The 13,836-nt window shown below is 32.2% G+C and overlaps 1 pseudogene; it reads left to right on the forward strand.

The window, feature by feature from the left end:
• Nucleotides 1-11,502: 11,502 nt before the first annotated feature.
• LOC143389382 (protein SET-like) lies at nucleotides 11,503-12,270 on the forward strand (annotated as a pseudogene).
• Nucleotides 12,271-13,836: the final 1,566 nt, after the last annotated feature.

Raw genomic sequence — 13,836 nt, forward strand, 5'->3', positions numbered from 1 at the left:
TGTTTCCAAGCCAGTAAATGTTTCATTGGAAATTGTGAAATCAGAGATAATGCTGGTGTTCTGAGTCTTATTCCCCAGGTGTTGAAGGAAAAAAACAACAACAAAAAAAAACAGACACCACCATTGAAAAGGGGGTTCAGAGCTGGTGCCTAAGGGGGTGGGGTTGTCCTTCCTCTTCTGTACATTTTAGCTTTCCTTTTTTCTTATGCCTCCTCCTCCCCTTATGTTGCCTATGAGACCAGTGACCAAAAGTCAGGACATGAAAGGCAGGAAATGAGCCACCCAGGGGATATCCATTAGTGACTTGTGGCTGGGAGGACAATTTCCTGGAAGCAGGTAACCTTGGCAACAGGGTGGAGGAGGGGAAGTGCTCTGGAGGTATTATCATTTTATGTCCACTTGAATCAGTTCCCATCTTCCTGATCCAATCATTCATTACCTATACTGACAGCCCTTTTGCCCCATTGCCCCATCCTCAGTCATATTGTCTTGTTGGGTTATTGTAATTCAATGTCTATAATTTTCATAACTAAGTGCTCTTGGCATAGAGTTTAACACTCATGGGTGTGAGGGAAGAAATAAATAAAGGAAATAAAGAGAGAGGAGAGGCACCTCAACAGTAGCATAAGCTAATTCAGGACAAAGAACAGAATTGGGCCCAGTGGAGACTGTGACCCTCTTTCTGCTTACAGCCTGGAGTTAATATAGGGGAATGAGGAAGCGGTGGATTATTTGCAGTTAGAGCATTGCTAGAGGGTTTTTAGGAAAATGTCCCCATGGTGGCATCTTCATAAGGAACAAAGATTCACAGGATTCCAGTCCCAGATAGCACTATCCATTATTAAGATGATGATGGAGTATTGTCTGTATTTTAGGTCAATCTGAGTCAGATTTTTCTAATATGGGGCATATGTTCCAAAATACATTGTCATGTCAAGATTTTCCTAACTATGGGTATTTCCTAGAACCACAGGAATACTGTAATTGATTCCAAATTTTTTTTTTCAATTCTTAAGTCCAGGAAATTACATTTTTATCTTTTGTCATCCACAGAAATGTCTAGCTCACCTTGTGATTCTTGGCTCTAAGTGGGAATCCTAATACTTGGCCTCAAGTGAAATCAAATAGTAGCTCCACAATGTGCAAAAACTTGGGAGATTTCTAGAATTTATTTTTCTCTCCTAAAATTTTTTGCACATGCAGCAATACATGGAATCTTTCTTTGTTACATGAAGCAAGAATTAAAGACAGCTAGTTAGTGTAGATGGGTAAGGTAATCAGTAGGATTGTGAAGATTGAGGCCAATTTGGGTCTGGGAAGTTGAAGGCCACCTATAGAGGATTGAAATATTAATGCCTCCAGAGCCCCTTCTCCACCCTTACAAAGATAACCTGCTCCTGTTCCATCCTGCTGCTAAGGTGATCTGTCTCAGGAATTGTTCCTCCTTGCAGGGAGTTGTAAACATTGTTAATTACCTGCAAATGCCATAATTTTATTGTCTCTTATTGCTGAGTAACATACCATTGTGTATATATACCACAGTGTCTTTATCATTTTATGTATTGAAGGACATATATGTTGATTCCACAGTTTGGCTATTGTAAATTTTGTTGCTATAAACATTGATGTTGCTGCTTCAATGTAGTATACTGTTTTTAAGTCTTTGGGGTATAAACCAAAAAGGAGGATGACTGGGTCAAATGGTGGCTCCATTCCAAGTTTTCTAAGGAATCTTCATACTGCTTTCCAGATTGGCTGCACCAGTTTGCAGTCCCACCAGCAAAAGTTGAATGTGCATTATCCCCCACACCCTTGACAATATTTATTGTTGCTTGTATTCTGATGACTGTCATTCTGACTGGAGTGAAATAAAATCTTAGAGTAGTTGTGATTTTCATTTCTCTAATTACTAAAGATTTTGAACATTTTTTTAATATATTCACTGATCAATTGTATATCTACTTCTGAGAAGTGTCTGTTCAGCTCCATAGCCCATTCATTGATTGGGTTTTTTTATATTAAGTTTTGTGAGTTTTTCACATATCCTGGAATAGAGTGCTTTGTCTGATCTGCATGTGGCAAAAATTTGCTCCCCAATGTAGGCTCTCTTTTAACCTCATTAATTGTTTCTTTTGCTGAGAAGAAGATTTTTAGTTTGAATCCATCCCATGTATTGATTATTGATTTTATTTCTTGTACTTTAGGAATCTTGGAGGGAAGGGAATGGAGAATGTGGGTATAGAAAAGATGGTGGAATGAGATGGACTTTATTACCCTAAGTAAATGTATGATTGCACAGATGGTATGACCCTACTTTTTGTACAACAAGAGAAGTGAAAAACTGTGCTCCATTTGTGTACAATGAATCAAAGAGCATTCTGCTATCATCTATAATAGATTAAAATAAATAAATACACTACAATCACATTTTCCAAGTAGATAAATCATGTAATTCAACTATATTCTGTCTATAAAAGACACACTTTATATTCAGAAACACAAATGAGTTGAAAGTTTAAAAATGGAAAAATTATAAGTCTATACATGCTTACATATATTGTTTTTGAGTAAAGCATTCTGTAGATTCTGCTATACCTATTCTGTTTACAGAGCTTTACAAATATTCTATCTCCTTTTTAATCTTTTGCTAAGTTATCCTATCCATTAATGAAAGTGGAATATATTGCTGAATTGTCTGTGACTCCCTTCAGGTCTACCAATTTTTCCTTTTTATATTCCTGGGTTCTATTGTTAAATTATATTTTCTTCATGAATTGACTTTTCACCATAAAAAAGTGTCCTTTTTTCCCTGTTTTAAAAAAAATGTTGTTAATTATTTCTTCCTATGCTGCTACGTGCCTGGATCATTCCTTTTGACCCTTCCCACTGCCCCTCCCTCTGCTTCTCAACTTTTAGCCATCTCACTGACATCTCTTGAGCCTAGTCATGTACCAGGATGTGGAGAGAAAAGAGGGGGAAGGAAGGGAGAACAAAGAAACTCTATAATGTATAAAAGAGATAGGATGCTTCCACTTCTTGGAATACCGGGGCAACAGCTATGGCCCCCTTCTCCCTCCCAAGAGAAGTCTGTGTTACTATTTTTTAAATAAAACTTTCTTCCCACACTTGTCTAGATGCAATTCTCTAATGTTCAGACTTCAACATTTGAGTAAGCAGATCTCTTCAATGACAACCAGAGTTATCATCATCTTATATATATAGCTTAGAAATCGTTTGCAAGGCTAACTTTGATCCTAGCTTCTAGGTTCTAGGAATTTCTCTTGAAACTTTTTGTGTTCATTATGTAACCACTTGCTTGTTTCTGTTTTTCTTTTCTTCCCTCCTCCTTCCTCACTTCCTTTGTTTCTTGATTTGCTGCTTTGTTGGTATCACAGCATTTCAAGTATTTTAAACACATTATAAAATTAAGATATTTATCTATAAAAAGTTATTTTTGTAAGTATAACAGATAATCCAAATAACAATATCTTAATTAAAAAAAGTGTGCCGTCATGTTAATGAGAAACTAGAGGTAGTCTAGCCAGTTAATGACTTTAATAAAGTGATTGAAACCTGTTTGAAGAATGATCTCTTCACTAGATTGTTCTCTAATTGTCACATTCAGTCTTTCCTGATTCATACAATCAAGTCCTTTTATGGTAATAAAATATGAAATGAAAGACAAAAGAGACAATGAGTGTGTGCACACTGAGCAGTATAACTCAGTGGCTTCCACTTAGATTTTCTTGTTTAAACTTTGCCTCTTGCTCCTGTGTCATTGTGAACTTGAAAATTCTGGTCATGTCCAACTAAATTGAGCTTGTGTTAGTGAGAAAAATAAGGAGGGTGGCATTAGGCAGGAAGTGAGCCATTGCCATCACATTGACCAAACTATATTTTGAACTCAAACCAGTTGTGTTGACTTTTCCATCTTTTCCTGTCTCATGTTGTACAAGTACAATATCTATAGAGTCACTTAGAATTTGAAAAACTCAAAGTTTACATTTAAAATGGAATAGTATAGAATATTTTAACTGCATATATTTTCTAGGTTGATTCTTTTGTCTTTTAGAAAATTAAAGATACTCTATCACTTGCTTGTGTCTAGCACAATTTCATATTTACCTCCACATTTTTTTCAAATTGTTTCCCAGTAGATGATCCATCATTCTCTGACCCTCCACTTTTTTTCTATTTCTTTCTTTCTTTTCTTTTTTCTTTAGCTAATTTCTTTGTGTTTAGATATACCTAGCTGAAGTATTCTAGGTGATCATATATATAGACACACATACAATATACATAGATCATACATATATATGTATACATGTATGTTTATATATGTATATACATATATAAACATACATGTATACATACACACACACTTACATGTATACATATCTTTAAAATGCATTTTTAATATAAACTGTGAGGGGAGTTGAAATTTTACATTTTGAAAGCAAACATGAAACACCTGCATTACAAAGAACTGACTTTTTTATTAAGGGCAATAACAGCAACAAAAGAAGTGTTTTGTTTGTTTGTTTGTTTGTTTGATTTTCAATTTTCTTAATCTCAGTTCTTACAGAGTGATACAGGTAGGAAAGGTAACCCTGCAACTACAGTAGGCTGCAATAAAGAGGCAAACAGCAAACCCAGAGAGCTTAAGGAACCTACACGTTTAACAATGAGCAGTAAGCCTTTGCAAGAGAGGGAAATATTAGCTTTATACAACTGGAAAGTAAACTAACCAGTTTTTTTCCCCTAAAGACAGATACATATTTATCTTTCAAGGCTGTTCACTATTTAAATATCCCTATGAAGGTAATTTGGGCTAGGTGCCATGGGGCACACCTGTAATCCCAGCAGCTGGGGAGGCTGGTATAGGAGGATCAGGAATTCAAAGGCAGCCTCAGCAATATTGAGGCTCTAAGCAACGAAATGAGAACCTATCTCTTAATGAAATATAAATAATAGGGCTAGGGATGTGGCACAGAGGTGGCCCTGAGTTCAATTCCTGGGATCAAAAAAAAAAAGTTAATTTGGAATAAAACCAGGCAGGACCTCTGCTTACAAAATATTAGAAATATGAGAGATCACAATCATTTAACTCTTAGCAATCTCTCAGTGACTCCTCAAATGAAAACAAATAAACAAAAATGATATAGAAGTTTTGATTCACAGGATTAACAATCACCACTCAATTTGTATATGCAGAAATGAAATATATGCATTCCATTTCTAAAGACTGAATATTTGTTAAAATATGCCATTTAATGGGATATAAAATAAATCTTAAAAAATCTTCAAAGAACTGAAAAATTTTAAGTATGTTTTCTAACTAGAGTTTAATTAACATAGCAATTGATAATAAAATAAAATCAGAAAATTTTCAGCTGTTTAGATATTAAGCAACAAATTTTGAATAAAGCATGGATAAAAGAAGACAGTTGATAGAATACATTTTTATGTTAATAATGATGAGAGCAAACAGATGAGAGGCAGGTTTATCAGAGTGAAGAAAGAAATACATAGATTCATACAAACACTTGAGTACTAATACATAAGAATTTTAACATTTTGACAAATGTTGCTAGAAAAACAATATTGATATGTAGAAAAATGGAAATTGACCTCTATCTGACACCCTACCTAAAAGTCAAAATCAAGGGGATCAAAGAAATAGGAAATAGACCAGAAACTCTGCAATTGCTAGAAGAAAATGTAGGCTCAACAGTACAACATATTGGTACAGGCATCAACTTCCTTAACAAGACTCCTGAAACATAAAAAATAAAGGTAAGAGTCAATAGATGGGATGACATCAAATTAAAAAGCTTCTGAAAGGAAACAAGGGCATGATGAGGGAGTCTAAAAAATATGAGTAGATATCTAACACCTGCTTCTCAGATAAAGGATTAATATATAGGATACTTAAAGAACTCTAAAAATTTAACACCAAAAAAATCAGATAACCCAATTAATGAATGAGCAAAAGAACCAGACACTTCTCAAAACAAACAAACAAACATAAAAGGAAACAAAGAAAGAGAAGAAAAGAAATACAAAAATACAAATATCCATGCCTTAATAAATATATGAAAAAAATGTTCAGCACCTCTAGAAATCAGGATAATAGAAGTCAAAACTACACTGATATTTCATCTCACTCCAGTCAGAATGACATTATCAAGAATACAATAATAAATTTTGGCAAAGATGTGAGGAAAAAGGTATATTCACACATTATTTGTGGGACTGCAAATTAGTTCAATCACTCTGGAAAGAAATATGGAGATCCTTCAAGAAACTAGGACTAGAACCACCAGATGACCCAGCAAATGCACTCCTTAGTATACATCCAAAAAATCTAAAATCTCTCTCTCTCTCTCTCTCTCTCTCTCTCTCTCTCTCTCTCTCTCACACACACACACACACATATATATATGTGTGTGTGTGTGTGTGTGTGTGTGTGTGTGTCACAATTTACACTAGTCAAGCTATGTATCAAAACTGGGTGCCTATCAACAGATGGGTGGATAACAAAAATTTGGTATATATACACAAGAAGTATTGCACAATCATAAAGAAGATTGTGATTATGGCATTTGCTGGTCAATGGATGGAAATGGAGACCATTGTGCTAAGTGAAATCAGCCAGACACAGAAAGTTAAATGTTGCATGTTTTCTCTTGATATGGGAAAATGAGACCAAAATAAGGTAAAAAAGAAAAGAAATGGGAGGTGAATTCCATGAAAACAGAAGAAAGATCTGTGGAATTAAAGATGAGGAGAAAGCAAGGAATGATGAAATAAGAAAAGAACAGTGGACTTCATCTGATCTAACTTTTGTGTGGACATATATGAATATATCACAATGAATTTTGGCTTAATGTACATCCACAAGCCACTAACTGAATGAAAACAAGTATAAATTAGTAGTTCAGTAGAGGAATAGGAAGAGGAGGAGGAAGGAGGGGAGGAAAGGGGAAGTACTGGGGACTGAATCCAAACAAATTTTATTCCATGCTGTATAATTACATCAAAATAAATTATAATATTTTGTATAATTAGAAAGAGGTAATTTAAAATGTATGGAAAATGAGAAAAAAAATAAGTGATGAGACTAAAGAGATTTTTCTTGAAAAATTAAAATTACCATCAAGAGATTTCAATAAAATGAGCAAGTTCCTTGTAAAGATCGATTCAAATGATATATTAGTAATGAATTGCATTAGTTAAAAAATAGTAAAAAATTATCACAAATGAAATAAAACATATTTCAGATGCTACAAATATTAAAACATATAAGAGAAATATAAAAAAATGAATGTAATTTAATTAAATTTGAATAAATAGACATAATGCTTACTTTGTAGGATAATCCACGAAAATAAATGGGTTCTGAATCCTCTATGCATTAAAAACCAAGATATCTAATTTAAAACATTTCCACATTAGAAACTATCTACCTTATTTTTAGATTTTAATTTGTTCAGAGAACTACTTTCAATTTGAAATATAAGAAAACATCCATATATTTTGAAATGCATTTGTCTAAAGTTTCTACTATAAGAAAAACAGAAAACAACATAATTAATTGTGTAACATTTAAAAATTTTCACATATTTGGAAATTTTTTACCTTTTTTCTTACCTAATATCACACTTCAATTCTAATAACTTCAAGGATTCAAAAAAATAAAGATTAATAACTAAAAGGTATGATATTATAAGAAATAGAACTTTTTCATTTGAATAGGTAACAAATTTATAAATAATAAAATTAATAGCTGAATTTGGATAAATTGCAAGATATAAAATTATAAAAATTTTAATTCCTTCATGATCACTGAAAGTAGAATATAAATTTTAAAATAACATTTAAAAATACTATTAAATATTTTGTAATTTTTATAATTGTTCTATTATTTGTTTACTTATCTGTTATAGTTGTTATAGTAATTAATAATGCTAAACTTAAAAAAAAAAAACTTCTAAATTGGGTGCAGAGATGCATGTCTATAATCTCAGTGATTAGAGAGGCTGAGACAGGAGGATTATAGCAGGAGGTCAGCCTCAGAAATTTACTAGGTCCTAACCAGCCTAGTGACAACCTGCCTCAAAATAAAATTACAAAATAAAAAAAGGACTGGGAAATGACTCAGTGGTTGAGTGCTTCCCTATGTTCAATCTTCAGTACAAAAAAGCAAAAACAAAAATAATAACAAAAAAAGAGAAAAATCTTCTAAAATTTCTGAGAAAAAAAATCTTAGAAACAAAAATAAGTGGAAGAATATTTCACATCATGTTTTGTGTCAGTTTCTGTTGTAATTATACTATAGATTCAATGCAGTTCCAAATAAAATCCTGACAGGTCAATCTGTGGAAAAGTAGAATAAGAAAATATTGTGCAGGCTAATTCTAAACAAATATGGCAACACAGAAACTCAGAAAATCCGGAATGAATTTATTGGATATAAACTAATGGGAAATAAGATTCTTAATAAAGCCAGAGATAAACAGTATGACCTTGATGTAAATGTAATTAGACTTGTTGAGCCAAAGAGAAAGTATAGAAGTAGCAAGCAAACTTGCAGACCTGATTTACAGGAATAGGTGATCTGCACATCAGGTCATTTCCATTAGAAAAAAAAAACACAAATATTTTAATTAATGATACTAGTTCAATTTAATCTGAATATGGAAACTGTGAATGCTAGTTTTAACTGACATCTTGCTGTAGAGATACATGTGAAAGATAAAAAAATAAAAACCTCTAATAACAACCTAGGAGACTATCTGTATGATGCTGAGAGTGACAAAAATCTTTCTTAAACAGGATGCAGAAAGTACTAACAATAAAGAAAACATAAATGAATTAGACTTCATTAAAACTAAGAAATTAGGTCAAAGTTCACCTATAAAAGACTGCAAATGCAATCAAAAAATGTATTCACAATATACAAGAAACTTGCAGAAGATACATGTCTCAAGATACTTATATATGATATAAATATGTATAATTATACAAATATAGATAGTTAATTAGACATAGAGATATATACTTATAATTCTAGTCACTAATAAGAAAAAGGGAACCTATTAAAAAACATGGGGAAGATATTATATATTTTATTCATTTAATTATTGTGGTACTGAGGATTAAACTCAGAGGTGCTTTACCATTTAACTACTCCTCCAGGCTCTTTTGAAAAATTTTGCTTTGAGGAACAGCCCAGTGGTGCATGCCTGTGACTTGGTGGCTTTGGGGGTTGAGGCAGGAGGATTGAGAATTCAAAACCAGCCTCAGCAATTTAGTGAGGCTAAGAAAATCAGAAAGATTCTGACTCTAAATACATTGAAATTAAAACAAAAGTGTTTAGAGACAGGGTCTCACTAAATTGTGAACTTTGACCTCCAACTTTTGATCCTCCTGCCCTAGCCTCCCAACTCACTAGAATTACAGGCATCTGCCACCACACCTAGTTTTAGAGAAGATTTTGAGTAGGTACTTCACATTATCAAGGAATCCAAATTGTCTAGTAAGCTCTTGAGAAGATGGTCAGTCTCACTAAGGAACAAGAAGGTGGAATTAACCACAATAAAATAGCACTGCAAACCTAACACAGAAGAAAAAAAATTAAAAATTGAAATGACATATGCTGTCAATCACTTTTGAAAACTTTTTTAAGTATGCCAATCCATATAATTCTAAAAACCTAATCCCTCATATATATCTTCAACATGAAATTACTCACATATTCACAAAATACATAGATATATTGAACAAAAGTATTTGTAATAGACAAAAGCTGAAACCTCACAAAAAGGTCTTCAGCATGAAAAATAAATAAGAAAATTGCAAAGAATTGTATAGTAATGAATAATGACAAAAAATACAAGTTTATGCTATATGGATAAAATAATGTAAACACAGTAAGTCAGATAAATAATACATAATATTTTCCATCTGTATGATTACATATACATTATTTATTTGTTTACTTATTTATTATTTTTTGATGAACTCTATTTAATGCCTTTTAAGGAAAAAGTGAGTACATGCTTTCTGATAAAATATATGGTGACATAAAAAAATATAAATAAATTAAATTATATCATTTTTTCAGTTAGTGAGCATTTTCAAATGGTTTGGCAATGGTTCCACATACTTTCAAAATAACTTTTACTTCAGAATTGATGATAGCAGTTATCTTTCGACTCAGAAAGATCAGGGGGGTGACTTCTGCAATTCAAATAATGTCATAATTATTTTGGAAGGTATACAGAGGCTCATTATGTTCTGCTTTTGTATTTTTTTCTTATTTATTTTGTTCTTTAAACATTTTTAATGAAAATTAGATTGTATATACACCTATAACAAAATTAATACTTTGGGAACATGATTTGTAGCCACTCATTAGAGTAGTACAGGTTAAAATTCAGGCTACATTTTTAAAAAATTAACTGAAGATGGACTCAATATCTTTATTTTTTTTAATATGATGCTAAGAATCAAACCCAGTGCCTCACACATGCTAGGCAAGCACTTTACCACTGAGCCACAATCCAAGCCTACATTTCTAATGAGAGTTACACATATCCTTTTTGAGAAAAAAAAATCAAAATTAAAAAATACATTCAAATAAATGGATCATCAGATCATGTTAATGCACATGAAAACGCATATGTAATGAAATTTACCTATTAAATCAACACAGTTTTTGTTATCAAAAGACTATTTTGCTAAAAATTAAAGCTTCATTTGTGAGTATACATTAATAATCAATAACCAGGTCATGAAATTATAAATAGTAATGTAAAAAAGTTTAAAATTTAGAACTATCTTTAATCCAAAACACTATATATGATGATCAGCCATTAATTGGGAAAAATATTAAAAAATAACTGTTTTAAGGCCAGGGTATAGCTCAGTAGTAGAGTGTATGCTTAGGATGTGTGAATGTCTAGGTTCAATCTGTAGCACTGAAACAATTAATTAATTAATTAATTGAAAATACTCTCATAAATGGAAAATAAGTTATTTAAAAATAAATTCAAACACAAATATGGTAACAAAACTACTATGTTGAAATATGTAAAATTACTTTTATTGTGTGTTAAAAAGTGATCCCCAGCCCAGCAAATATTTTAAAATGTGAAAAAACAAAGTTACAGTATCTATAGATACTTACATACCTAAGGAAATAGCAAAAATATGGAAAAAGTTTATATATGACTAGGAAGGGCAGAGAATAGGATCAGGAATGCAATTAGATTCAAGGATTTACTAATAAAGAGGAAAGATTTTCCCCTTAAACTGAGTGTGTTGGGCAAATATTTTCTTTTATGAATATTTTTATGTCATAAATATTGAACAACTTTTACTTCATGTTCATGTTCTTTTTAATAAGATATTTTAAAATATTTTTTACCTCTCTTTTTGTTCTTCTCCTTGGTGACGTGGGAGATCCATGGGTCTGCTCCTAGAATTCTTCACAGAATGGCCCCCAAATCTTCACTCCATTATCAAAGTAAGAATCCGAAACTGCCTCCTGCTTCAAAGCATAAGGCTTTATCCACCTCTATGGGCTTGCTGAAAAGTGAAAAATAAAAGGAAGAAGCAACTGAGTATATTGATGAAGAACAAAATGAAATAGACTTAATGAACAGGTCAGTGAGGAGATATTGAAAGTAGAACAAAAATATAGCAAATGTCACCAACCATTTTTTCAGAAAAGGTCAGAATTGATCGCTAAAATCCCAAATTTTGGGGTCACATTTGTCAATCATCCATAAGTGTCTGCAATTCGTTGGGAGGAAGATGAAGAGGTGTTGTATTTGACCTGAGCTTAAGTGAAAGAATTTGAAGATATCAAATCAAGTTACAGTATAGATTTTTATCTTGATGAAAATCCTTACTTGGAAAATAAAAATTCTCTCCAAAGAATTTCATCTGAATGAGAATGTGATCCATGTTCAAAGTCACTGAAATTAAAAAAAAAATCAACTGGAAAGGATTTGAAACAACATTCAAGTCAAGTGCATAATAAAGCCAGCGGGAAGACACAGCATGAAGAACCAGATCCCTTCTTTACCTGGTTTATTGACCTTTCTGATGCATGTGCAGATGACTTAGGAGAGGTCATCAAAAATGATATATGGCCAAATCTGTTGCAGTTCTTCTGGGTTCCTGATATAGATGATGAGTCTGGGGAAGAAGGAGGAGGAGGAAGAGGAGGAGGGGGAGGAGAATGAAGAAGATGATTAAGTAAACACATGGATTTCAAACTTCTCCTTCTTCTTCTTCTTCTTCTTCTTCTTCTTCTTCTTCTTCTTCTTCTTCTTCTTCTTCTTCTTCTTTTCTCTCTCTCTCTCTCTTTCAATTCAGTCCCTAGAGCAAGTTGCAGTCTATTTTCCCCCTCACTACTTCTTTTACTGTGTCTCCCTGTCCTTGAAGTCTCATTTCTCAAATCATGGTTCTCAATTGATTTGGGGTGAAAATGCCTTGAGCAGAGTACAATGGGAAAAGAACCTCTACACCCTTCAGATCGAAATTCATTTTTATACCTTCCTGTCTCCAAACAAAACCCCAAAACTGTATGGAATCCACATCACCATGCTGAAGGTTGGCAGGAACCTTCTGGTCTCTTCACTCTGCTGGAAGTGGAGGGTGCTTGGCCCAGTGTAGGGGAAAGCACAGAATTCTAGCTTTTCCTTCTTTTCTCTGTATATTCGGCTCAGAGATGTTGAAGGTTGATAGTACCTACTCAGTTTTCTGAAACCATCTACTTTACAATTATACCACTGATAGTAAACTTTTTTTAAAGCAAAAGGAATTAAAATTATAGCTCTATTGTACTTAATGGTGAATTCTTATCTAGTAACTTAGAATATTATAAGCCATAAGGTGATTCTGAAATATCTAAAGTCATTCTAATTAACACAAAAGTTCAGTAATAGTTTTTATTTATAGCTTAATCTATCATTAACAATAATTTGTCTCAAAAATAACCTATTTATTTTTTCCTGTCTTATAAATTGAAATATTTCTAAGAAACTTTACAGCTAGTTCAATGGAAAAACCTTGTGAAGTATTTTTTGAGTAAAGTTTTCTTTAACTTAGATTTTATTCTTCTCTTGGACTATGGATCATTTTCTATTAAAGTGAGACTGGGAAAATCAATCTATTTCATATAGGTCACCAATCAGTCATTAAATTGAAACCTATCTGTCATTCATTTTACTGTGATATTTTAAAGTGACATTATTTTGTCAATATATTTTCTTTTCTTTTAGCAATTTTAGTTAATATTTCCCCTTTGACAACTTTTAGTTTCTCCTTTTGGAACTTTATCATTGTTAGTTTGCTATTCTTCTTTCTTTTATTATTTTACCACAGTTTTAGAATCATTTTGACTAATATTCGAAATAATGATTGTTGTAAGAAAAACATCACTCTACTACAATAAAACAAAAAGATTTCTGTATTTCAACAATAGTATTTATTTTTTGAAACAACATTCTGTGGAAAAACTCATTCTCTTGAGGAGGTGTTTTTACAGAATTTTAACCACTCACAAGTCAAGTTTTAATATTTTACTTTATAGCAAGAAATAAAGTTACAGAAGTCCAAATATCCTTGAATCAGCAAATAAACTGATATGATGTGTAAAACCCTGGAAGCTAGATGATTTCTCATCAAAAAATTTATTTAATAGTAAAGCAAAAGCGAGATTAATTACTTGAAAATTTTATCTACAATGAAAAAAGTTGTATCATTAGTCTGGAATATGATTTTTTCTCTGCTTCATTGCTGTTGTGGTTGCTGTTGGAG

Source organism: Callospermophilus lateralis, unplaced genomic scaffold (assembly GCF_048772815.1).
Source record: "Callospermophilus lateralis isolate mCalLat2 unplaced genomic scaffold, mCalLat2.hap1 Scaffold_73, whole genome shotgun sequence".
NCBI classification, from domain to species: Eukaryota; Metazoa; Chordata; class Mammalia; order Rodentia; family Sciuridae; genus Callospermophilus; species Callospermophilus lateralis.